Consider the following 25421-nt stretch of genomic DNA (forward strand, 5'->3'; position numbering starts at 1 on the left):
CACGGCCATCATCCAGTCCATCCTCACCTCCTCTATCACCATCTGGTACAACAGCGCCACCTCCAGGGACAAGAGCCGACTGCAGCGCATCGTACGTTCTGCTGAGAAGGTGATCGGTTGCAGCCTGCCACCTCTTCAGGACCTGTATGCCTCTAGGACCCAGAGATGTGCAGGTCGGATCAGAGCCGACCCCTCTCACCCTGGACATGGACTGTTTGTTCCTCTTCCCTCTGGCAGGAGGCTACGGTCCATCCAGACCAGAACCTCCCGTCACAGGAACAGCTTCTTCCCCTCGGCCATCAGACTGTTAAATTTGTGAACAGCCTTGTTGTTATGTTATTCTATTTATTTTATTTTATTTTATTTTATTTGTTTTTTGTTGCACTTTATTTCAAGACACTTTCCTAGTCAGTGGGCTCCCCACTGACCATGGCATTAAATCTCATTCTGATTCTGATTCTGATTCTGATTCTACTGCAGCCCTCCTGTCCTGCCATATGGCGTCATCATCAGTTGGTGCTTCAATATCTGTTTTAACATCGGCTAGCTGCTGGTCTGGGACCGAGGGTGATGAGCTCATCTTTTTCTAAAAAGTGATACGTTTCAACACAGTAAAGGCATCACAATAGTTTGTGTTGTTTTCTTCAACGCAACAGAATAATGAATGCTGCCCTGGTGTTTCTCATCCTGGTCATCCTCACAAACTACTCAATGGTCTTCTTCATCTGCCATGGACTTAAAACCTATGGAGCATGGCTCAACAAATACCACAAGGTGGACCTGTGGCTTCTGCGTATCATTGTGAGTATGATGGCTTATGATAAGGATGATACTGATACAACGTTTTAGAAATGTATAGGTTGAGGTGATGATTGCCATGTTTCAACATTGGGAACATAAGCTTAAACAACAAATTCTCGATTTTTCACAGGTTCAGAATTGAATTACGATTTACACAACCTGGACAACGCTTGCAACCCTCATCAACCTGGCTATTGTTCTCCAATATGAAGCTGAATTGTCTTCAACCTGTCTGCAACCGTGTCATACTCAATCCTGGCCTGTGTGTTACTTGTGTGGTAAGTAATGTCAACTTAAAATGTACATGCTCATTCATGAGCACGAGCTAGCCTACTATAATTGCGTTGTCTCTTCGACCCATTGCCTTTCATCTACAGTATAAGGTGATTTGTCTGCATGCCGTTATTTCCACTGTTGTGTTCATTGACCATTGACTTTGAGTATCTTGGAAGGGTATTATATTTAAAATGTGTTAATTATTTCGTACTATTCTTGTAACTTGACCAGGTTTCTTTTGGAGAACATAGTACTTGAAAAACACATGAGATACGTCCTCATCATATACCCTGCTGTGATCTTTGCACTGGCTGGCAATATGGACAAAAACTATGATAACATATCACCAAAGCAGAATGGCATTTTCATTCGTAAGAGTTGCACAGAATATTTTTTTTCCATTTCCATCCCTCCAGTCATACATGTTTGTTCATCTGTAACCCTGTGTGTCCTTCGGATTGTTTTGGTGATTTGGAGACAATTGAAGCGGCCTCTGTACGCGCATGCTAAGGTGGGGGACTTGTAGCCAATTGACATCAATGAGAGGCAGAAAAAGATATTTCGCTAAACATTTTGTCATTCACCTGGATATGTGTTGAGTTGATCTCATGTCATCTTTTTGCGTTGTGTTATTTTTACATGGACAGATTTATTTGGTCGGACAATTATCATCTGTATCACTGTACCAGTATATGTGACCCTTATAGTGACCTTTAAAATTATTAACTTCGCTCACCTGTTAATGGGCTCCAATCAAGCCAGTTACTTGTGAAACAAGGTATTAAAGTATAGTAAATGCTTGGAAGTAATTCTGACAGTTTAAAAAATTGAAAAACTTCTTTGTATATATGCATTATAGTATTATTTATTATGATTGCAGGAATCCACCTGGTTATGGTTGAATAAAAGGCAAAACTGACACACAAATATTGATGCTTGGCATGAGGCGAAATAACATTCTGTATACTTAATAATATATATATATATATATATATATATATATATATATATATATATATATATATATATATATATATATATATATATATATATATATATATATATATATATATATATATATATATATATATTGTATATAATATATACAAATAATATACACATATAGATGTGTATAGATGTGTATATTATTTGTATATATTATATACAATATATATATATACAAATAATATACACATCTAAAACCTATATGGAGCTATTGGTCCATGTATTCGTATTACGGTAAGAGAGACATTGCTGGTCCTATTTAGAGCCAGAAATGGACAGCGACCAGATGATCTCCAAAGACTGCTTCAACTAACTCGTGATGAGGAGGACCAAAGAAGAAGAGGGAACCTCTATCAACTATATGATCGAACCACAATGATGTAAACGAACACTGCAACAGTGGGAGTGAAAATGTGGAACCCAAACAGCAAGGTTTTAAATACAAAGTATCTGACACAGAAACTGCAACACTACTCTCTGGTAGAGAACAGACTTCAAAGACCAATAGCAGCTGCCTGACAGTAACACACAATGCAAAATAGTGGACATAACGCGCACACACGAATATCGCACACAGTCACCTATAACCACTGTTCAGGACAGAATCATTCAGCAGCATAGTGTGAGGAGTCCTGATCGCATCATTGGAGCCCCTCTGACCTCAAGCCAGGACTTTTTTTTTGCGACTGCGCGGAGCAAAGCTGCGTATGACGCGTGCAGATGCGTTTTACGCAAGTCTACACACTACCGAGAGAGGGAGCTGTAGGAATTTAGTCATCGCACTTCTTCGATTATCGAATCTTTTTTTGGCCGATAAATAGTCTTCCAGGCAAGTAGACTTGACGAGGAATTAAAACTTCCATCCGATTACAATTTTCGAATTGACAGTTTAACATATTGTGAAAGCTAAATAAGAATCGGGACTATTGAAGAGAACAATATGCAAATGCCCAGAGTGTGCGCTGTTCCTTACAAGCAAAACACTGGGAGTAAGAGGCCCGGTCAAAGAGTGCGTTTTTTTTTTTTTTTTTGTTTTTTTACAGCAGTGTTGTTTTGTTTTCTGGTTGATTTTACGCAAGAAAGCGTAAATTCAACAACGCTGACCTCTGCGCCTGGCATGTAATTCAAAGCTTCGTTCCATTCACTCTTTTCTAAAGCAAATAAAACTACTACTGCTTTGTAGTAAGTGTAAGCTTCTTTTCATTTCGAGAGATGTAGCGGGCTAAGCTACTATTAGCTGGCTGCATTTACGTAGTAAAGGAACAGGCGTCACAGACAAACACCAGCTTTGTTTAAAGGATCATAAAATGGCACAGAAATACCCCTCAGTGGTAAGTGACTGTTTCGAGTTGGTGTTATGTGCATAAACGAGTAAATACAGTGACCGTGTCCGACTGCGCGACGATGAAAATGTCAACAAGAAGGAAAAAAAGTCATCGTCATCCAGTCCCTTGCTTACAGCTTAAGTACAGTTTGCTTTTGTGTGTTTTGTGGCTTCTACGAGAATGGAAGGCCGTTTTTTACAGTGTGGTCAGTATGTTTATGTACGAGCTGATATCAGATACATTCTCTTGTACTTCTTACTGTAATATGTAGCATTTATTATTTTTCAATTCTTGATATAGTGGTATATTTTATGCTCCCCTATATGTTTTTGTATTTCCGGTGCCTGCTGTTTTCACATTGTATGCATATTTCACTCATTTAAATTAAAGCGTATTAAATTAAAGAGTATTTGCAGATTACTTTACTGTCTTCATTCTCTTCATTCCGTTTATTTCCTGCGGAAATGCGTCGGTGTGTGGGTTCTAATTATTTCAAACTCTTTCCAGAAAAGGCCAAGAAGAAAACTGTGGAACGTGGAAAAGTGGTATTTTTCATGATTTAGTGCACACTGTCAAATCCATCAATTGAATTTCAATTATTACAACACCATCACCCAAATGTGGACATCTTGTAGTAAACTTTTAAGGAGACTGCTCTTCAATTTAGCAGGTTGAGTGGTATATAAAATGGTAAATTGCTCTTACTCATATCACGCTTTTATGCTTTTATGTCAAAAGAACAAGGCAGCAATCTCTTTGTTTTCTATTTCAGTGATAGTGTTTTTTTGTTATCTGAGGTTGTGTTCTGGACATTTGTGTGTATTCCTCTGCAGGACTGAAACTCCCGTGGTCCAACAAGAAACATCCGAAAATCAATAAAAGTCCCTATCAACAAAAACAGAAAGGTAAATGACTGTCTAATACCAAATATCGTTGTCATTGTGGTTGCTTTACAAGTTATATTTATTTTAAATCTGTGTCCGTCTATGAGGTGATATTCTAACAGATTCTGTAATGACCATAAAAACAAATTATTGTACTCATTTTTTTTTTCAGTGGGCCAAGTTCAGAAGAGTCCAAGAGCCTGAGCATCGAGAAAACACCTGTGAAGACATCGCATCTAGGAAGAGAAACAACTCCCTTTCTACAGAAACTCAAAGAAGTTGGACAGACCAAAATGACAAGGTACGTTTGAGTTAGAGCAACTTAAATTGATTGCTGTTGTGACATTTGAAGGTAGTGTTGTATGAACGTATCAAAGGTGTTTTCTTGAACATATACATCGTAGACTTGCAGGGCTTAAAACATGTGACCTTATTCAGACATTGTCTTTCAGAGTAGGGGTGAGTTGTCCGGATTTGGAGAAGATTATAATCTATATGATGTCATGCAATTTATTTCCTTGGAAATGTTCAAGTCCCAAAATATTTGCGCATGAAATATAAGCATTTGTATTTAATATAGATGCTTTGGGTTTTAAGCATGTATTTTTTTCTCAGGTCGAGGAAGCAGTTGACACCTGTGAAAATACCACCACAGCCCAGACCTGAGCCTGATGATGATTTTTTGATTCTGGATCTAGATGATCCACTTTGGATTACCATCCCAAAGAAAAACACAGCACAGTTGAAAGAAGGAGTTCGCCAGAGACTGCACCAAAGGAAGAGGCCCCTAAGGCGGTCATGCATAGTCTGAAAAGGAAGGAAAAATTGTCAGAGGCAATCTACTCCAGTGGAAAGTGTTGATGATGTTATTGTTAACAATGACAAACCAAATAAGAAGCAAAAACAACCCCTCATGAAGACGTCCTCTAAAGAGACTAAAACAGTGGAAGATCCCGTTGGTGGCAAGCGAGACAAAGTGCACTCCCCAGAGACCAAGAAATTAGCTAAAATGAAAGTGACACACACAAATGAGTCATTGACAAAGACACGGAAAGAAAAACACACATTTGAAGGAGAAAAAAATGTCTCTGACGACGCTGTGGAAAACAATCATGATCCACAGAGTGGCATGCATCGAGAAGACCTGGATTCTGTTCGGGTAAGAATGTTATTTTGTGTCATTCTGGTAAAAGACATGCTGAGTTACCTATTGTAACTTCAGTTCTATGAATACAAGCGATGCAACCAATAGCGAATCCCGTTAGACGGCAGAGCACGTATGACAGAATTGAAATGTTTTACCCGCCATTCACCATCTGCTTTAAAGTGTTAGTTTAAAGTCATTTTTACAACCACCAAAATGTAATACAAGTAACATCCGACTTATGACCAGGATCGGTTCCGACCAACCGGTTGTAAGTCAGATTGGACGTAAGTCGAATGCCATTCAAAATGGCCAACGCTATGCTGGGATACTGTGCTGCCGTAACTGTCGTACACGATGCCGGGCTGCAACAGGTTGCGGTGCCAGACATTGAATAAAAAAATTAAATAAGCATCTGCTGGCTGTGGTCATGCGTGTGGGTGGACGTAAGTCGAGCAGGTTGTAAGTCGGATCTTACTTGTAAATATATTTGTAAAACACATAAGCACTTTTAACTAGGGCTGAACGATTTTGGAAAATAATCTAATTGCGTTTTTTTTCTCTCAATATTGCGATTGCGATTAAATGTGCGATTGTTTGAGGTCCTCTTCTCATGTATTTTACAGCAAACACAACTAATAAATCAATCTGTATTGTAATAAACCATATGTGATTCAGTATATATAATTGTTCTTCCTTATAGGCTATTCTTATGTTAAGATAAAGGCAAATGAAGCATGAATTAAAATGAAAGATGGTTTATTTGTCTACTTCAGTTTCAACTGTAGACTTACTAAACTGATAAATCACACAAACTAAAGTGCATATTACAACAATAACGGAAACCAATATGTGGCTTTACCACTCTAACACGTCCAACTCTTCATGTAAACGTAGATTGCACGTTTTAAGCACTGTCTGAACATAAACATAATTAGTAATAAAAAAATAGCCGATTGGACAATAGACGTCACATGACTACCGGAAATGCGCATGGAGTAACAGGCACGTATTGCCGCCACTTCTACGAGAGCGCATCAGTTTTATTTACAGGTGCGAGAAGAGGTGCAAAAGGGTACACGCTCATATGAATCGTGTTTTACGAGTATGTGGAACTTATGCACCCGTTTTGGCTGTTGTTGAGGTGGAAAACTTGGCAATGTGTCACAATTGCAGTAGCAAGAGCTCGTGTTTAGCTACTTGTATCTGTGCACTTAGAAAATGAAGGCGAAATTACTTTTCGTGTTTGTATGAATGTAACTCTTTTTACACGCACGTGCCACGGGGTTTACAGATGCAAAACGGCAGTTACGCGTATGTGCCTCTGACACATGGATACGAGTCTTGTGTTACAGGTATGTGCCACTTTTGCACCCATTTTACCTTCATAGGCTAAAGCCGTAATTTACAGCTCAATGGCTAAAGCTCACCGTTGCGCTGCACCACCAACGTGAAAGTCACATGACCAGTCAAATTGCAGCCTTACGGTTAGAAAATCACGTTTTATCATACTGCGGTATAATCGCAAATCCAATTAATCGTTCAGCCCTACTTTTAACTTGAATCGTACCACTTAACAACTCAGTCACCAAATCGGTGATAAAAACAATAAAGGAGAAACCATTCTAAAAGGTACAAATGCAGTACTTTGTTGTTGATGTAATTCTTTTGTTTACCTTTTTATTTTAAACAGAGGAGGAGCTCATGATATCCCCGACAAACAAAGGTGGAAGACCAACCAAGTCATCATCTGCTCCAGATGGAAATCACATTGAGAGTTGTCAAATCCTTGGGAAGAGGAAAGGAAATCCTCCCAAAGAGTTTTGGTTGGCTTCACCTCAGGATACCCCAGAGCCAGAATCCAAAGATGAATCGCCGGTTGCAATGTCTAAACAAAACACAGCCAAACCTAGTTCACCTGTGAAAAAATCTCAAGCTGTCTTGAAGAGGGGGAAAAATGGAACCGTTTCAGAGAATCTGAGTTGTGATAAAAAGGATAATAAAAGAAGTAAAAACAAAAGAATCAAGAATTCACTGATTCAGGATCGAGTCCAGGAACAAAAATATCTCGTACTACCAAGCCCCTCACAGCCATCTGACCACAGCACACACTTGGGTAAGTTAAACGCATTATTATTTTTAGTCGTAGTTGTAGTCGAATAATTTGTTGTATTTGTATTATTATTATCACACACACAGTACATTTTCATTAAAATAATTGCTTATTCATTTTTTTCTAGCTTTTTAGCATATTCATTTTGTTCTTCTTAGAACTGGCTTTGTCCTGCACCTGTTGTTTCATTTAGTTGTGTTTAGTTTGTATTTGTATTTACCATTAGCTCGGCAGAGAGACGGTGATCTGCAGTTAGATTTTGGTTGCTGAGGAAGCAAGTTTTTGATTGTATGTACATGGGAGGAAATGCATGTTCAGCATTAAGCGCTCCTTTAACCTGTGGGCCACAAAGGATGATGGAGGTTTCACACTTTGTGCCTGGGTATTTTTGTATTTTTCAAAACAAGACGGTAACATTTGTTCATTTTCACAGGACACCAAGAAGCCAACTCTCATCAGCTTTTATCACCAAGCAGAGATAAACGCAGAAGGAAACCTCTGGGTGAATGGTGGAAAGTTGACGCCTTAGAGGAAGCAGAGACGTTGCCACCTGATCTGCCGTCGTCCACTACAATTAAACCTTCAAAAGAAAGAGAAGCTCATCCCAAAAAAATTGGAGGATCTGGACATCTGACTGTTAAGAGTCGTAGAAGAGCATCAAAGCCTGTTGGGGGAGCTCTTGTGTCTCGCTTGAACCAAAGCAGGAAAACCCTTAAATCAATCCCCAAATCAACCACGAAGACCCCCAGTGGAGCACATCAGAGACAGTAGGAGCAAAACATCCTCTTTTGTTTGTTTCTTCATTTAGCCAATATTAGTCATTGTTTTACAGCAGATACCAAGATGAAGCTGAGTTGCCTGCTTCAGGCTCCAAAGTTACACTCATACAGAAGAATGGCTGGAGTGCATGCAAAGTCATTATGCAGGATGAGAGCTCAGGCCATGAGGGGCTGAACAGCACGTAAGCAAGCGCTCAGTCTTCATTACTAACTCATGCTTTTCATTTTATCTTATTTTTTTTAACAATTCATTTGCTTCCAGGTTTGATGTCTGTCTGAGTGGACCATCATCCAGGATTGATCTGGACGTGTGTGAGGACTCGGGTATGTTGTTAAAGCTTGTTTATAAACCTGAGCGTTCTCTCAGGCCCTGCACACCCTTTACACTTGCTAAACACAGTCCATTCTCTCTACCTCACTCTTCCCCTTTCCCACTGAACCAATTGGTCAAACTGGGTTGCAGCCTTGGATGAATTCAATTTATTTACTGTTTCACGGCTAAGCGTTGCCTCGTCTGAAGTGCCTCAATTATAGTTGAGAAGTTCAAATTTCAGGAACTTGTAAATTCTTTTATCCCTTCTCAGGGATTTTAATTTTTACTTCCTGTGCTCTAGATTTGTCATCATCCCAAATGCCTCCCGCTGAGCTGTCGATGTCTGACCTGTGTGCTCCCCCTCTCAAACCTATGGCGCTCCAGCCCGTGAACAGAACTAACCTGACCCGCTGCATGATGAGTCTTTGGTCCTCTCCTGCTGTTGGTATGATTCTTTTGTGTCTGTTTTTGTTTGGTTCAGTGCTGTGTGCACAGCGTTGTTTCTTTCACAAGTTTCTAAAAAGTCTCGAAAGGTTATTTTGTATATGGTTCTTTTTAAATAGCAGAAGAAAAGGAAGTGTTAGTATGAGAGGTAATCAAAAAGGCCATTTTCATAATAAGAACATTACTATTATAGTCGTATGATTTAATATTTAATAATTAAGTATTTCAAACTGACACTTCATAAATTTGGGAAGCTGGAGAAAATTCATTGTCAGACATTTATTGCTCTATGCTTTTAAATAATTAACGTTAGGAACAGAAACTAGAAAACACAGCATTAAACATCATCCAGTTCCAGTGTTGGGCGTCGACCCCAGTCCCAGATCCGCTTTAACCAGAGTGAAAGCCTTGACTTCACTGGTGTGACTGGAACCGTCGTCGTCATATTTTGGCAAGACACGCACGCCGTTGTGGCTCCTTCACTGCAATAGTAATCAATCACACAAATGTGTCTTTTGCTAATTGAAATGTAAAGTTTGGCTGTTCTGTGAGTGATGAATAGCACCATTTGATCCCTTTGACAAGTGATTTATCTCTTTTCTCCCAGTTTCCATTAAGAAAGGTTCTGAACTTCCCAAAATCAAAGTCCTAGCTCATCCGTCTCAATAGCAATAGACAAATGGCAAACACAATGTTCTTTTCAGTTGCTGGTGTCGAGACACTCAAGTGTGAAGCTGAACTCTGCAGTTGTCTTTATGAATCCACTCCCTCAGAGCGTTGGGCATCATGGAGGACAGCAACAATGGAACGGTTTCAAGTGGGATGTTCATTCTCGGCTCCTACATGAAGAAACCTGTCTGTGTGGATCACAGCACCACCACAGTCAGTCACTCTTCTACCTCCTGTTTTTCCAAAATGTTTGATTTTTTGTTTCAAATAACAAAAAAAGTTTCGTTTTATTTCATCACTGTAAAGGTGTTCCACTTGTCAACAAGTACTTTGAAGGTGACCATCAATCTACAAGAGTCTTGCTTCATACCGGGTCACTCCTTCATCGTGCCATGTGGTAAGGACCTCTGCCACAAAATACATTCTGGTGAAACCAAAGTCAAAATGATCTGTATTGACTTGAAGAGTTTTTCCCACTGCTGATAAAATATATTATACTAATACAGAAGAGTTGTGGCAGCCATGTGGGAAAGTGGTTCTCTGATGTGGCTGGGACCAGCTGCAGCCCCACTGAGACCCTCGAAGGAAAGAACTGTAGATAATGAATGAGTCCTGGGATTGCACTGTAAACTCCTTCACTTCTCTGCTGAACGTTTTCCTGAGAGGGATTGACTTTTTTCAACAGCATCAATAAATTAAACTTTTTTTTTATGTCACTTTTCATAAAAAATGCAACAAACGCTTTTCTCAAGAGGTTCGGTCCACTCTCATGGAAGATAAAGACTGTGGACCGTACGCATGCCCTCACGCTCACAGACATCTCGATACATATGTGCAACACGAACAGATGACCCATCATTTTCTCAGCGCTCACTTGTCTTTTCTCCACCAGGCCACACCTACAGCATTCACAACCTCACCACTCTGCCTGCAGCCCTCTTCTTCACCAGGATACAAGTCCAGGCTGATGGAGACGTATGCAGATGTACATTTTGTGTATCTTTGGTGACTACAGTTGTTTAGTTTTGTCATAGTTTTGTAAATAGTTCACTTTTCTGTGAAGCAGTTCTGTCTTTCAGTGTTGTGTTTATACAGAATAGGACTTTTTACTGCATATCATTTTGGTAAAAGTCAAGGTTTTATTGTTATTAAGTTGTCAAAAACGTTTTTTGGGTCGCAACGCCCTCATGACTTCAGTAAAATTCTTTGTTCACTTTGCTTCCAGTATGATTTGATTAATTTTCAAGTTGTATGTACTTATGTCAGTGAAGCAGGTTTGAAAACCACCTGTTTCCAAACTCTATTTTTGGTCCTTAATTATAACTCACTGGCATGTTGACGTCTGATGTATCAGCACAAGAACAAATAACAGACTGTGCCCAAGCACTGGTTGCACATGTCCCTTGACCATGCAAGCTCATATCATATTAACAGTCTTGAGGAAGCGTTGTCACTTCCAGAATGTCCAAATGATAGTCATGTTTGGCCTGGTACAGATGCTGCATTTGACCAGTGACAGAGCTTTATCTGTCCAATGTCAAACCCTTGCTGCATGCTATTGCAGACATCGGGACTCTGGAAGACCTTAGTAGTGTGAGTGCTTCCCATATTTCCAAATGTTGCCTCCACGCTTAACTTGTTACCAAGACAGTTGTAGAGATCTGGGAACAACTGACCAATGAAGCCAATGATGTGATGGTGATGGATATACCCCCACAGGTCCACTCCCTATGACCTATCCTGGAAGTTTTCAATCGTTCCTTTTTTCCATCTCTCTTTGACCATAGTCCGAGTGCAGCAGAGATGGGAGGAATATTGTGGTCAGAGGGCAAAGCCCTCGCTTCACCTGCTGGTCTCTCACACGGACCAAGAACTTGACCGAGCAGTAGAAGTAGTAGAAGAGGAGGCCACATGGTGATGGATGCACCTCCGCCAGGCACCTCGCATGACCCAGCTGGAGGGCTCCGTCGCCTGTCCCATCCCTCAATGACCAAAGTTCGGGTGTAGCAGAGATGGGAGAACCTGAGGCTAACGTAGAGATGAGCTAGTCGGGGCTCCGCCCGTAACTCCAGGTTCGCCAGGCAGGTCAACTTGACTAGAGAAGCGTCACGAAAGTAGGTGAAGATTGACCGTAGGTGAAGATTGAGTGGCCTGTCTCTAATCACAGAGTGGTGGCGTGCCAAGAGACCTGCTGCTATCTCCAAACGCCAGGTCTCACGCCAGTCCGGCCTACTCAATGTCTTGCACCAACGACCTCACCCCCAAGGTCGCGCAAAATGTTGTTAGTCCGAATGTAGTGAAGTGGCACCAATAACCCTCCATACAGTGGGTCTGGACATCCCCCTGGGGCCCTCTCGTTGCCAAATCAGGTGCTTCCCTTCTCCGGCAACTACACAGAGGAACCTGACGCCATCCCACAGCCACAGCACTAGTTTGAGCCCAACGTGGAAGAACTAGGCACTAATAACCGTCCATATTTGGAGGGAGAAACCGCCAGTGGAAAAACGTTTGGCCCATGACGAAGCGCTGCGGAAGAGAATGATTCTTTCATCTATTGGCCAGAGCTGCTGGAAGCACCTGTTAACAGGACAACGTGAGGCAAAGAAGAAGCTGCTACGTCAGACAAATAGAAATCTGCAAAAGTTGAGGCGGAAGTCCCGGAGGCTGCTTGGTAGGTTTCTGCCAAAGAAACTCCTCTGAAGGCTGCTATCGATGTTGCCCCTTTTCACCACCTGTCAGAGTCACCCATAGCTGATTTGTTTTCCTGAAGGCCTTGACTCCATTCAGACTAGCTCTCAGTGCACTCACGGGCCACACCTTGTACAAGCTCCAGTGGTTCTCATCATTCATTTGTTACCTCAGAAGACGCACAAAGAAATTTGGGAAAAACGACTAATCGAGAAGGCCCATAGTTGTCCAAACCATCCTGATGGAGGCCAGGACCAGGAGGAGAGCTGCTTTGTCAGCCACCAGCTCCAAAGCTGTCTGATCAAGTGGCTCGAAGGGAGCTTCAGAGAGAGTCTTTAATGCCAATTGAAGATCCCAATAGGGCCAGATGCATCTGGAAGTGGGTCTGAGTCTTCAAGATCCCTGCAAGAACTGGACTAGCAGTGGATGTTTACCCAACGGATAGCAGTCCACACCCATTGAGCATTATATGCTTTGAGTGTTGCGGGTGATTTAGCATTTCGAATAGTGAACTGCACCTCGGGGGCAGAGGACTGCCTGCTAGCCTTGAAGTAGCCATGCTTTGAGGGGACGGCCCAGGATCGGCGGTCCCCTCATAATTTCTGCCCACTGATGCAGGACTGTTTGCAGGACTTGAACAGGTTGCAGCACACCCTCGTGTGAGTACTCCAGAACACCTCCCGGGACTCTGGAACACCTATGAGGTCATCTTGACCACAAGGCTTAACCGCCAGCCTTGCAATGTGGCCTGACCTGAGAACCATGGGCAATTACCATGGCCGTCCATACCGGACGTCTGACTGGCACCGCCGGCTCCTTTGCCAGACGGCCGTCAAGGAGATCCACATTTTGCTGCACGAAACGAATGTTGCTTTGGTATGACGGAAGGTGGTGTGCCCAGGGTATTGTCGATATCTCGGATGGCCAGGGCCTCACACCGGACCTGTCTATGAGAGTTGCTGCGCCACCGCCACGCCCAGGGTCTATCCAGCCAGAATGAATGAATGAATGGGTTGTGGAGATGGAGCATTAACAACCCCTCATACATGGGGTGTAATTTTACACTCTGGGTGGCAGGAGCTGCTGCCTCGCCTTTGCCACCTTAAGCTGAAATAAAAGTGGCATTAACAACCCCTCATATATGGAGTGTAACTTACACTCTGGATCAGCAGGAACTGCGTTGCCCTCTTTTAGCCACTATACGGCTGAAATAGATAGTGGCATTAACAATCCTCCATACAGAGAGAAAAAAATATTTACTGAGCAGCTACAGTCAGGGTTCTAGTCTGAGGTGAGCAAGAAAGAGGGAGTTTATTCACAAATGAACAGATAGTGATGCAGGAATCCTGTGGATCTCGGCACGCTGCACACTCCACAGCACTGGAATGAAGCAGATACTGGTGTCCCCGAGCCAGTGCTGTGAAAGAGGGCCTACTGGTCGCTGGGTTCGGCTGCTCCTGAAGACAGAAAGAAAAGAGGGAAGGAGGATGCAGACACATCAAAAAAATAGTGGTCAGCAAAAGTAGAGATTGATGACCAAGAAGCTGCCTGGCAGATTTCTGACAGAGATACTGCCTTGAAAGCAGCCACAGATGTTGCCTGGCCTCAGATCGACTGTGCTCTCAGGGATTCCTGTGACTGTTTTCCCGCTGTCTCATAGGCTTTCATCATGGCAATTCTAAGCCAATGTGACAACCTGTGAGGGGACAGTGCCTGCCCCTTATTACCACCTGCGAGAGCCACCCACAGACTGTCCGTCTTTCTGAAGGGTGGGACTCAATCCAGTTTAGCTTTTTGCGGTCTAACCGGACACATTTTGTGTAAACGCTCATGCTCCTTGTGCTGCTAACTCATGCTAGCTCCTGGGAGGCCTGACCAAGTGGCTCAAAAGGGGCTTCAGACAGTGAATTGAGTACCAGCTGCAGGTACCAGTAGTGACATAAAGGTCTTGAGGTAGGTCTAAGCCTTTTCACACCTCTCATGAAACGGCTCACTAGACGATGCTCGCCGATGGGGTGGCCGTCCGGACCATTGTCTGGCATGGAAAGGGCTGCTACATGAACCCGTAATGTAGCTCTGCTCCGACCATTGTTAACCAGATGAAGGAGAAAATTAAGGGGCCGATTCTGGGGAGGCTGACTGGGTACCACACCACCGGGAAAAAAAATTGTCGAATTAGTATTGTATGCTCTGAGGGTTGACGGAGCTTTAGCGTTCTGAACAGTCTATTGGACATCAGGGGACGTGTGACTGATTGTTAACCCTGGTGAAGCCAAACCTTGAGGGGTCGTCCGAGTATTGGGGGAGCCCTCGGGGTTCCTGATGCTTGCAGAAGCGCTGACATCGATGGAGGGAACTCCCAGGGCCCTTTGATCCGGATTTGACACATCTCTGGATACCAGCTGGAGCTGTCTGGAGCTACGACAATCATTCTCACTCTCGGCAGCTGAATTCTCCTCATCAGAGAAAGAAGAAGGCAAGGAGGAGGAAGGGCAAACAGGAGGCCTTCTGAGTCCAGACTGAGTCCAGCATGACCCCCACAAACGTCATGCTCTGTCTGGGACTGGGACTCTGACTGGGAGTGCGCTTTTCAGGAGGTTTACTCTGAGCCTCAATAGCACGATGTGCTCCAACACCAAGCTGGTGTGCTCATGACTCCTGTTTCGACCTGGCTAGAATCAACAAGTAGTCCAAGTACGTCAGAATTCGCAGACCTTGTCTTCTTAATGGATCGAGCCCCGCCTCCACGCACTTTGCGAAGGTGCGAGGCACTAGAGTGCTGTATTATACCTGACCCTCGAGCCCAAACCGGAAAAACTTCCTCGGACTCTGCCAAACCGTGTTGTGGAGGTAGGCGTCTGCAAGATCAAGATCCACTGAGGTCCAGAACAGTTCTCCACTCTCCTGTCTTCTTGGGTTTCAGAAAGTACCAGGAGTAAAACCCAGTGTAAGAAGATCGCTTTGGCACTAGCTCGATTACTTCCTTTGACAGGAGAGCGCGGACCTCCTCCATCAGAAATGACCGCTGGTTCTCTGAGTTCACCCACGTCCACGTGGTCTCGCAGAACCTGGGGTTTGACTGTGAAACTGAAGGGCGTGTCAATAACCGAGTATCTTCTCGATCCAAATGGGCAGATGAGGAGACAGGCACGTTCAATTCGGAAGATACTCTGTCAAGACAGGCGACCTGAGCACAGGAGCGGACCCGGCCTCCGGGGCAGGTCCTGGTCGAAAGGGCCATCGGTGCTCAGCGCCCAATGTTCTTCAAAAACAGACTCGCTTTTGTCAGCTGGGGAAGTAGGGTCCCAAACTTGCAGTGTACCTTTATCTGACACTGCAACTCTCCTAAGATTGAGAGCCGAGGGACCGGCCCACTCATCCTCAGAAAGAGATGACTCTGTAGATGATGATGTCCTGCCTGGCTCTGTGAGGTTTGGAGGGCTGCAGAGAACAGAATCACAGACAGACATCGCATAAGACATCATACAAGGGAGCTGAGAACAGAACATGTCTGGCATGCAGCTCCTACTGTGTGATCCTCTGAAGTGGTGGCTTTCATGGTCCTGTGGCGACCCCTGCTGGAAACTGCCGAGTCTGAGGAATAAAAAGAGTTAATGGCAGAATAGAAACTCTCCCAACTTTCGGCTGGAACCGGGATCTGTTGAGAGACGGGAAAGAGTTATTTGACGCCTATGCTTCTTATTGTGGCGAAGCTGAAGAAAAACATAACTTCTTGGCTCCAGAAACTTCCCCAGGGACAGTTCTGTCGTCAGGGATAGAGACCGTTACTATAATGCTCTGTCTCCTGAGATCATGTCAAAAAAAAACGAATTTTTGAAGCGGGAGTTCACACTGACTGGAACCAGGAGAAAACTTGACGGGTGATAAACCCTAATTTTGGGCAGAGAAGAAACAGACCCGATACCAAAGTAATGGATCTTATTTTTTATTCAAGTTAGACTTTGGTTTCGATGCATAGTTTTAGATACAAAGTTCTTCCTACGCTTTTGGAGAGAGCAGAGGTGAGAGCAGCTAACTGGTCTCTCCAAGAGGAGCAGCAATGATCAGCGCAGCTATTATACGGCTGCTCCCTCCGGGCGGCGCCTTTGTGTGGAGGAGGCGGTGCGAGCAGAGCACCATGCCGACGGACTGTTGAATCTCCAAAATCTGTTGGAAACTGGTGAGTCTGCGGAATAATAAGAGTTAATGCCAGACTTGAAACTCTCCTGACCTTTGGCTGGAACTGGGATCTGTTGAGAGACAGGAAAGAGTTCTTTGACGCCTATGCTTCTTATTGTGGCAAAATTGAGGAAAAACTAAACTCACTGGCTCCAGAAACTTCCCCAGGCACAGTTCTGGCCTGAGGGATAAGGAGGCAGAGAGACCGTTACTATACTGCTTGGTCTCCTGATGTCAACCAAAAACACATTTTTGAAGCCGGAGAGCTGCCACTCGAGTTCGCACTGACTGGAACTGGAACCGGAAGACAACTTGGCAGGACCCGATACCAAAATAATGCATCTTATTTTTATTCAAGTTAGACTTTGGTTTAGATGCATACTTTTAGATACAAAGTTTTCTTCCTACGGTTTTGGAGGGAGCAGAGGTGAGAGCAGCCGACTGGTCTCTCCAAGAGGTGCAGCGATGATCAGCGCGGCTGTGATCCGGACGGCTGAGCTCAACCCGGCCCTTTTGACCAGCGACGCTGCAAATCCAAACCTTCCACCTGGCAGTAAGCTCTGTACCTGACCACGTGCGGTCCTAGTGCCAGTGGAGTGTCAGAACTGCGCCAGGAATAGTCCGGAATGAATTGGACGAGCAGTGGATGTTTACCCAACAGACGACGGTCCACACCCTTTTGGCATTATATGCTTTGAATGTTGCGGTTGCTTTAGCATTTCGAATAGTGAACTGCACTTCGGGGGGCAGAGGACTGCCTGCTAGCCTTGAAGTAGCCACGCTTTGAGGAGACGCCCCAGGATCGGACGTCCGCTCATAATTTCTTCCCCCTGCTGCAGGACTGTTTGGGAGGGAGGCAGGCTCCAGGGACAGCTGGACACAAACATATTCTAGGAATGTTACACAAGCCTTTCTACTTCACTGGAAGTGCCAGGGCACTCCGCAAAATGTGATTGTGAAATTACAGAGGCGTGAGTGAGTGACTCTGTAATTGTGAAATTACAAAGGCGTGAGTGAGTGACTCTGTAATTGTGAAATTACAGCCGGAGCTGGGGCATCTGGCACATCAAGAGATGAAGCTTGAGACCTGAAGACGAGCGGAGCGCCTCGTCTGGACCATGAAAACTTCAGGCAGGACTGAGGTCTCATCGCAGTCAGGGGAGAACGAGTGTTGCCCGTCCTGACGCACCGGTCTTTCATAGCTAGTGATGCCGACATCCTCCTATTCACGGGAGCAACGCCGTTTAGCTTCAGTCGAGCACCGAGGCATGTCAGACTTTATCCGGTAAACTGCAGTGGCGCCGTCTGCCTGTAAATTCTTACCTGTCACATGCGCCGCCGGCGAATCTGGCACACCAAGCGAAGAAGCTTGAGACTTGAAGAGGTGCGGAGCGGCTCATCTGGACGACGGAAACTTCAGGTAGGACTGAGGTCTCGTAGCAGTCACGGCAGAGACTTGTCGCATCCGCGCAGGAACGGATTTAATCGCAGGAAACTCGTGCGTGGACGTCGGGCAGCAGCTTCTCCCGGGGCAGTCGGCTGACTGGAGGAAATTTCTGTTTGTGTGGAAAATGTGTTTTAAATAAAACCATTGCTTGAAGCATAGTATTTGCGTTTTTTTTTTTTTTTTTTTTCTGATTGAATTTGCTCCTTCCAGCGCCTCGGCCTCGAGCGCTCCTGTCCGCGAACCTGGCAACACTGCTCAATGATGGTCGGGACATTTGATTCGTTCTCCCAAGTGGGTTGAAGAGACACGCCCTCTGATAGCCAAAGCTGAAAGGAAAACACACAGGAGGTATCAGCACAGCAGGTTTTTTTCACGGTTCCAACTTCCAACAAATCGGATGATGACACGGCAACATAACAAGAGCGCCCCCAAGTTGTGACCCCAAATAAGCCCATGACACATGATAACATCTCCTGCCCCTCAAATTATTCACGTCTTCCAACTTCTCTCCCAAAGTCCATGTCCCCAAAACCACCATAAACACTTCGAGTCTAAAACTTAATAAAACAAAAAAATAGTCATAAAACAGAATGGAACTTAAACGACTAACCCTAAACAAAACTAAACAAAAACATAGAAAGAATAAGAAAATAGCAAGCACCTTGGTCCAAAACTCCTCTTCCACTTTTTGAACATAGTCTTTCAGATACACTGGGGGATTCCTGGTCCTTTTTGACGTACTCTTCCTTGAGACGGTGAGCCTACCATGTCACTGTCTGTCTGCTTTTTTTTTGTTTAAAACTGACTTCTTCACTGTTCCCTTCACTTGTCTCAGTCTCCAGTGAGATCCCAACCCCAAGTGGATTCTCCACTTCGACATCCTCCACAGTGGGTGCGGGTCTCTGTCCTTTTAAAATGGACCGACTGAAAACCTGGTCTACGTGTCTTCTTACAGTTTTCCCATTTCCCAGCGCCACTGTGTAGGCGACTGGTCCTGTGCATTCCTGTATTAACCCTGGAATCCACTTAGGCCCATAACCATAGTTAATCGTGAACACCCGGTCACCTGTCTGAAAACTTCTGAACTGAGCATGTTGATCATGCTGAACTTTCTGGTTTGCCTGTTTCGGTTCCATTTTCTTCTTCATATTTGGGTGTATCAGATACAACATGCACCTCAATTTCCTCCCCATAAACATTTCTGCAGGAGACAGTCCTGTGGTTGACTGTGAAGTAATCCAATAACTGAATAAAGCTCTACTCAGTTTGGTTTCCAGAGAATCACCCGATGTTTTTTTCATCAACTGTTTGAACGTTTGTATCACTCTCTCTGCCATCCCAATAGAAGAAGGATGATGCGGTGCAGATGTGACATGAGTGATCCCATTGCGTGCCAAAAACTCTTTAGTGTGTTCACTCACAAAACACTGGGCATTATCTGACACTATCATTTTTGGGATACCATTAGTGCTGAAAGTGGCCCTCAAGCAGTTCATAGTAGCCACTGCAGATGCTGACGAAACAGGGTAGACCTCCAACCACTTTGAATGTGCATCAATCACCACCAAGAACATCTTTCCCATGGACGCCCCAGCATAATCAACATGAAGTCGTCGTCACGGTTTTCAGGCCACTCCCACGGGTGCAGCGGTGCACAGGCCGAAGCGTTCTGGTGTTCCTGACAAGTGGAACACGATTTGACCAGACTTTCATATCACTGTCTATATTAGGCCACCACATGTAGCTACGAGCCAAACCCTTCATTTGACTCATTTCAGGGTGCAATTGATGCTGCTTCAACATCAGACCACATCCTTTTTCCGGAATCACCACACGACACGCCCACAGTACACACCCATCTTGTTCACTCGGCTCCTGTTGCTTCATAGTGGGCAAGTACGAGGTCTTTACTGGTTCACTTACGAAGCTCTTCCGAGTTGACCACTGAACTCTGATCCTGCTCTGCCATCAATTCCTGGTCTTCTGAGTCTGGATCCCCAGGTTTCTCTGGAAGTGGAAGTCTACTCAGAGCATCTGCGTTTGCATTGTCCTGTCCACGTCGGTACACCATGGCATATTTATATGTTCTTAAAATAATAGCCCGTCTCATGATCCTCTGAGAACTAATGTGTGGCACAGCTTTTCCTTCATGAAACAGACTGATTAAGGGCTTACGGTCTGTGTACAAATCACAAATTTACGTTAAGTACTGCACCCCAAAAATGACTTCTAAGCCCTCTTTATCCAACTGCGAATAGTTTTTTTCTGCTGCTGTGGGTATGCGCGAGGCATAACCCATAGGCCTTTCTGCTCCCCCTTCCAGCCTGTGTGCCAAGACTGCCCCCACCCCATAAGGTGAGGTATCACATGACAGTACCAGTTGTTTTTGTTCATCGTAATGAACCAACACTTGACTGCTTTGTCGTAACTTCTTTGCCTGTTAAAAAGCCTTTTCTTGCTCAATCTCCCACCTCCATTTCTCATCTTTCCTCAGTAACTTGTGTAATGGAGCCAGCACAGTAGACAAGTTCGGCAAGAATTTGTTATAAAAGTTTAGCAGACCTAAAAAAGCTTTCACCCTCGTATTATGCTAAGGGTCAATTTGACCCATATCCGTTTTTGTGTTAAAAAAAAGTAGTGGTTATCCTTACTTTTTCTTCATTAAATTGTGTGACTTTTCCTCATCAAGGGTCATGAACAGGTGTGTAAAATCTGGACACTTTGATGTCTAGTGACATGTCTGTACAGAGTTTGTATACAAAGATGATATTGCGGGTCATTTTGACCCGGATTCTTTAATGTGGGTAAGTGGCTGTTCAGATCAAAAATAAACACGTCTTTATGATATACCTATTTAGACTGCCCAGCTATGTGTATTTTGATTGCCTCTGAATAGCCATTTGGACCCAGCTGTGTGTAGAGGAGAAACTTTCTCTCCCTTCTTCTTGTCAGTGTTCTCATGTATTCTTTTTGACAAACACACCAAAAATGAGCTACAGAGGGTTTACAGTACATGCCCAACAAGCCCGCCAAGTATGGCATCAAAATATGGGTGGCCCTGTGATGCAAAATCTGGCTATGTCTGGAAAATGCAAGTATACACTGTAAAGCTACCTGGAGAAGCACCCGAGAAGAATCAGGGGATGCGTGTGGTGATGAGTGGAAGGTCATAACATCACATGTGACGTCACATTTACATTTACATCCTATCTCCTTGGAAATTAACTTCAGAGGAGAAAGCTGAACAGTGGGAACAGTCAGAAGAAATAAGCCAGACCTTCCCAAAGAAATTCTGAAGGTGCAGGGCAGACCTCTGCATTCCTCAATATTTGCTTTCAGTGACAAAGCAACAGTTGTTTCACACTGCCCAAAGACAAACAAGAATGTTCTTGTAATGAGCAAAATGCACAGAGATGCATCTCTCAGCATAAGAGAAGACATGAAGCAACAAATGATCCTGGACAACAACTCCACCAAAAAAGGAGTTGACAATCTGGACAAAGTCACAGCAACATACAGCTGCCAGCGCAAGACTGCCCATTGGCCCTTGGTGATTTTCTACAACATCGTGGATGTGTCTGCTTACAATGCCTATGTCCCATGGACTGAAATCAACCAGCAGGTGAATGCCAGCAAACTGTACCAACGTCGGCTTTTCCTGGAAGAACTTGGCAAAGCACTTGTCACTCCCAAGATGCAGAGTCGAGCAAGGCCACCTCGATGCCCAGCAGCTGCCGCTGTCATCGAAAAGGTCAAGCTCACATCACCCAACCAATCTGCAATGGATGCATTGGATACAGGTGTGAAGAAACGGAAAAGATGCCAGATCTGTGCGTCCCGAGATGAGAGAAAAACAAGTACCTGTTTTGTGAAATGCAATAATTACATCTTTAAAACGCACACAGTTACATTCTGTCCATCATGTGGAGAGCATTGAACATGTTGAACATTAAAAAATGGGGCAAGTTAAATGAAAATAAAAGTGTTCGTGAGGAGGGAAAAACTTAAATTGCTCTTAAATATAGTGTTGAAATTGAAAATGTGTTCTATGTCTCTTTTACAAATGTTTATATATTCTAAAATGAAGATGTTATTGGTTCAATCTTTTTTTTTGACTGTTTTGAGTGGATTTACACAGTGTGTGTCAAAATGACCCGCAACAGAATCAATGTAATTTTTTTTCAACATAATACGAGGGTTAAGTTCGCTCACAGAACGTGCTACCAGAGCTTCTTGGACTGCTTTGACCTTCGCTGACATTGGATGCAGGCCTGTCCTGTCCACCTGATGACCCAAGAATGTTAATTTGTTTTCCATGAACTGACATTTGCTCCGTTTCAAGCGCAGCCCTTTATCCTCCAACCTCTGCAGCACTTCGTTGAGTGTTTGCAGATGAGAGCTGTCATCTCTTCCTCTCAATATAATGTCGTCTAAATACACTGCCACATTTGCCATACCTTGGAGTACATTCTCCATGGTGCGTTATAGAATAGAACAGTGTACAACGAAATTTGAGCGCTACTCCCTTGGTGCAAACAATGTACAAAAGAATATATATAAAAAAAAAAAAAAAAAAACAATCAAGCATGCACTAAAAATTAAATAAAAAGTATATACACAAAATAGCAGGACTGGAGCTTAGTCCAAAAGGCAGACGTTTATATGTAAAAAGACCTCTGTGAGTGTTGACGCTCACAAACGTCCTTGATTTCTCTTCAATGACTATTTGCTGATATGCATGGCTCATATCGAGTTTTGTGAACTTCTGCCGCTCTGCCAGGCTTGCCATCATATCCTCCATTGTTGGAATCGGATACTGTTTGGTCGTGGAGACTTTGTTCACTGTTAATTTATAAACTCCACAAATCCTCGCGCTACCATCAGGTTTGAACACAGGCACAATAGGTGCTGCCCATTCAGAGAACTTCACAGGTTCCAATATTCTTTCCTCTACTAGTCTCTGAAGTTCCATTTCCATTCAATTAATTAAATGGAAATTAAAAATTAAATTAAATAATTAATTAATTCAAGATGGCGCCGACGAAGGCTGGCCTGGAATTACCGTGCATGTTATTTTGTTTATTTTTGGGTTTTGATGGAGCATCTGCGTGTTCTTACACACGAGATCAGTTGATGAACATCAGGGCTATGACTCCGTCTGACTTACTACCAGTATTTTTGGTGTCAGTTGCGGAGTTAGTTCATCTTTTGGCGGGGCGGAAGAAACTGAGGAGGAGAGGGAAACGTGCCGGTGCGCTCGTTCGCCTTCGTCGAAGAGGATCGCGCACTCCACTTCCCGGGATAATCCTCTCCAACGTCCGCTCGCTCAGCAATAAGATGGATGAGCTGGCGCTGATGTTGAGACGGAACAGAGACTTCTCCTCCTCTTGTGTTTTGTGTTTCACGGAGACGTGGTTGAGCGATCTCATCCCGGACACTGCGCTTCATCTGGAGGGTTTCCAGCTTCACCGCGCGGACCGGGTTCCGGAGCTCACCGGCAAAACCAAAGGCGGAGGACTGTGTTTCTACATCAACAATCGCTGGTGTACGGACGTGACGGTGATCTTCCAGCACTGCTCTCCCTCTCTGGAATGTCTGATCGTAAACTGTAAGCCGTTTTACTCCCCACGTGAGTTCGCTTCATTCATTCTGGCTGCCGTATATATCCCGCCCAGCGCGGATGTACGTGAGGCTCAGAGTGCGCTCGCGGATCAGGTCCTGCATGTGGAGCGAACTTTCCCGGACTCTCCTGTGATTGTGCTTGGTGACTTCAACAAGGCAAATCTGAGTGAGGAGCTTCCCAGGTACAGGCAGGTTGTAAAATGTCCCACCAGAGAGCAGAGCGTGCTGGATCACTGTTACTCATCGCTCCGCAACTCCTATACCGCCCTCCCTCGAGCTGCACTGGGACTCTCTGACCACTTGATGGTTCATCTTGTTCCTACATACAAGCAGAAGCTGAAGCTGGCAAAGCCTGTTGTGAGGAGCATGAAGATCTGGACAAGTGAAGCTAAAGAGGAGCTGCAGTCTTGCATGGAGACCACAGACTGGGAGGTGTTCAGGGCTGCGACCAATAATCTGGATGAGTATACAGACACTGTGACTTCATGGATCAGCTACTGTGAAGAGTGCATAGTTCCAACGCGCACGAAGGTGAGTTATGCAAATGACAAACCTTGGTTCACAACTAAACTCAGCCAGATTAGACGGGAGAAGGAGGCAGCTCGCAAGAGTGGGGACAGGAACTGCTACAAAGAGCTGAAGTATCGGTTTCAGAGGGAGCTGAAGAAAGCTAAGGCCGTATACTCTGACAAACTCACGCAGCAGTTCTCAGCCAATGACTCGGCTGCGGTGTGGAGAGGGCTCAAGGTGATCACTAACTACAAGCCACGTGCCCCCCACACTCTGAACAACCTCGCTCTTGCACAGGACCTGAACAACTTCTATTGTCGCTTTGAGCAGCCATTTTGCACCAACACCTCTGTGGTCTCTCCAGCCCCATGTTCCACTTTCAAACAAAGGACTGTGCTGTCTCTTAGTGACACAACTAAGACCAATGATGTCACTGAGACAGCAAAGATCACAGTCACTTTTGATGAGCCACCCCCTCACCTCCCCCCTCTTTCTCTTGACATCATGGAGCAAGACGTGCGCACTCAGTTCAGGAGGCTGAACCTTCGGAAGGCGGCAGGTCCGGACAGAGTTTCCCCTGCCATCCTGAATCATTGTGCTGCTGAGCTGGCTCCAGTGTTCACTGACATCTTCAATGCTTCCTTGGTGTCCTGTCATGTACCTGCCTGCTTTAAGTCCTCCACTATCATCCCTGTTCCCAAGAAGGCCAGGATCACAGGACTGAATGACTACAGACCGGTGGCACTGACGTCTGTGGTCATGAAGTCCTTTGAGCGCCTGGTTCTCTCTCACCTGAAGTCCATCACTGCTTCTCACCTGGACTCATTGCAGTTTGCCTACAGAGCCAACAGATCTGTGGACGATGCAGTGAACCAGGCCCTTCATTTCGTTCTGGAGCATCAGGACTGCCCAGGAACCTATGCCAGGATCTGCTTCCTGGGAACCACCATCACTGAGGACCTCAAATGGGAGCCAACCATCAGGTCCCTCATCAGCAAGGCCCAGCAGAGAATGTTCTTTCTGAGGCAGCTACGTAAACTACGACTGCCGACGAAGTTGCTGGTGGAGTTCTACACGGCCATCATCCAGTCCATCCTCACCTCCTCTATCACCGTCTGGTACAACAGTGCCACCTCCAGGGACAAGAGCAGACTGCAGCGCATCGTAGGTTCTGCTGAGAAGGTGATCGGTTGCAGCCTGCCACCTCTTCATGACCTGTATG

The sequence above is a fragment of the Synchiropus splendidus genome, chromosome 2 (assembly GCF_027744825.2).
Source record: "Synchiropus splendidus isolate RoL2022-P1 chromosome 2, RoL_Sspl_1.0, whole genome shotgun sequence".
NCBI lineage: Eukaryota > Metazoa > Chordata > Actinopteri > Syngnathiformes > Callionymidae > Synchiropus > Synchiropus splendidus.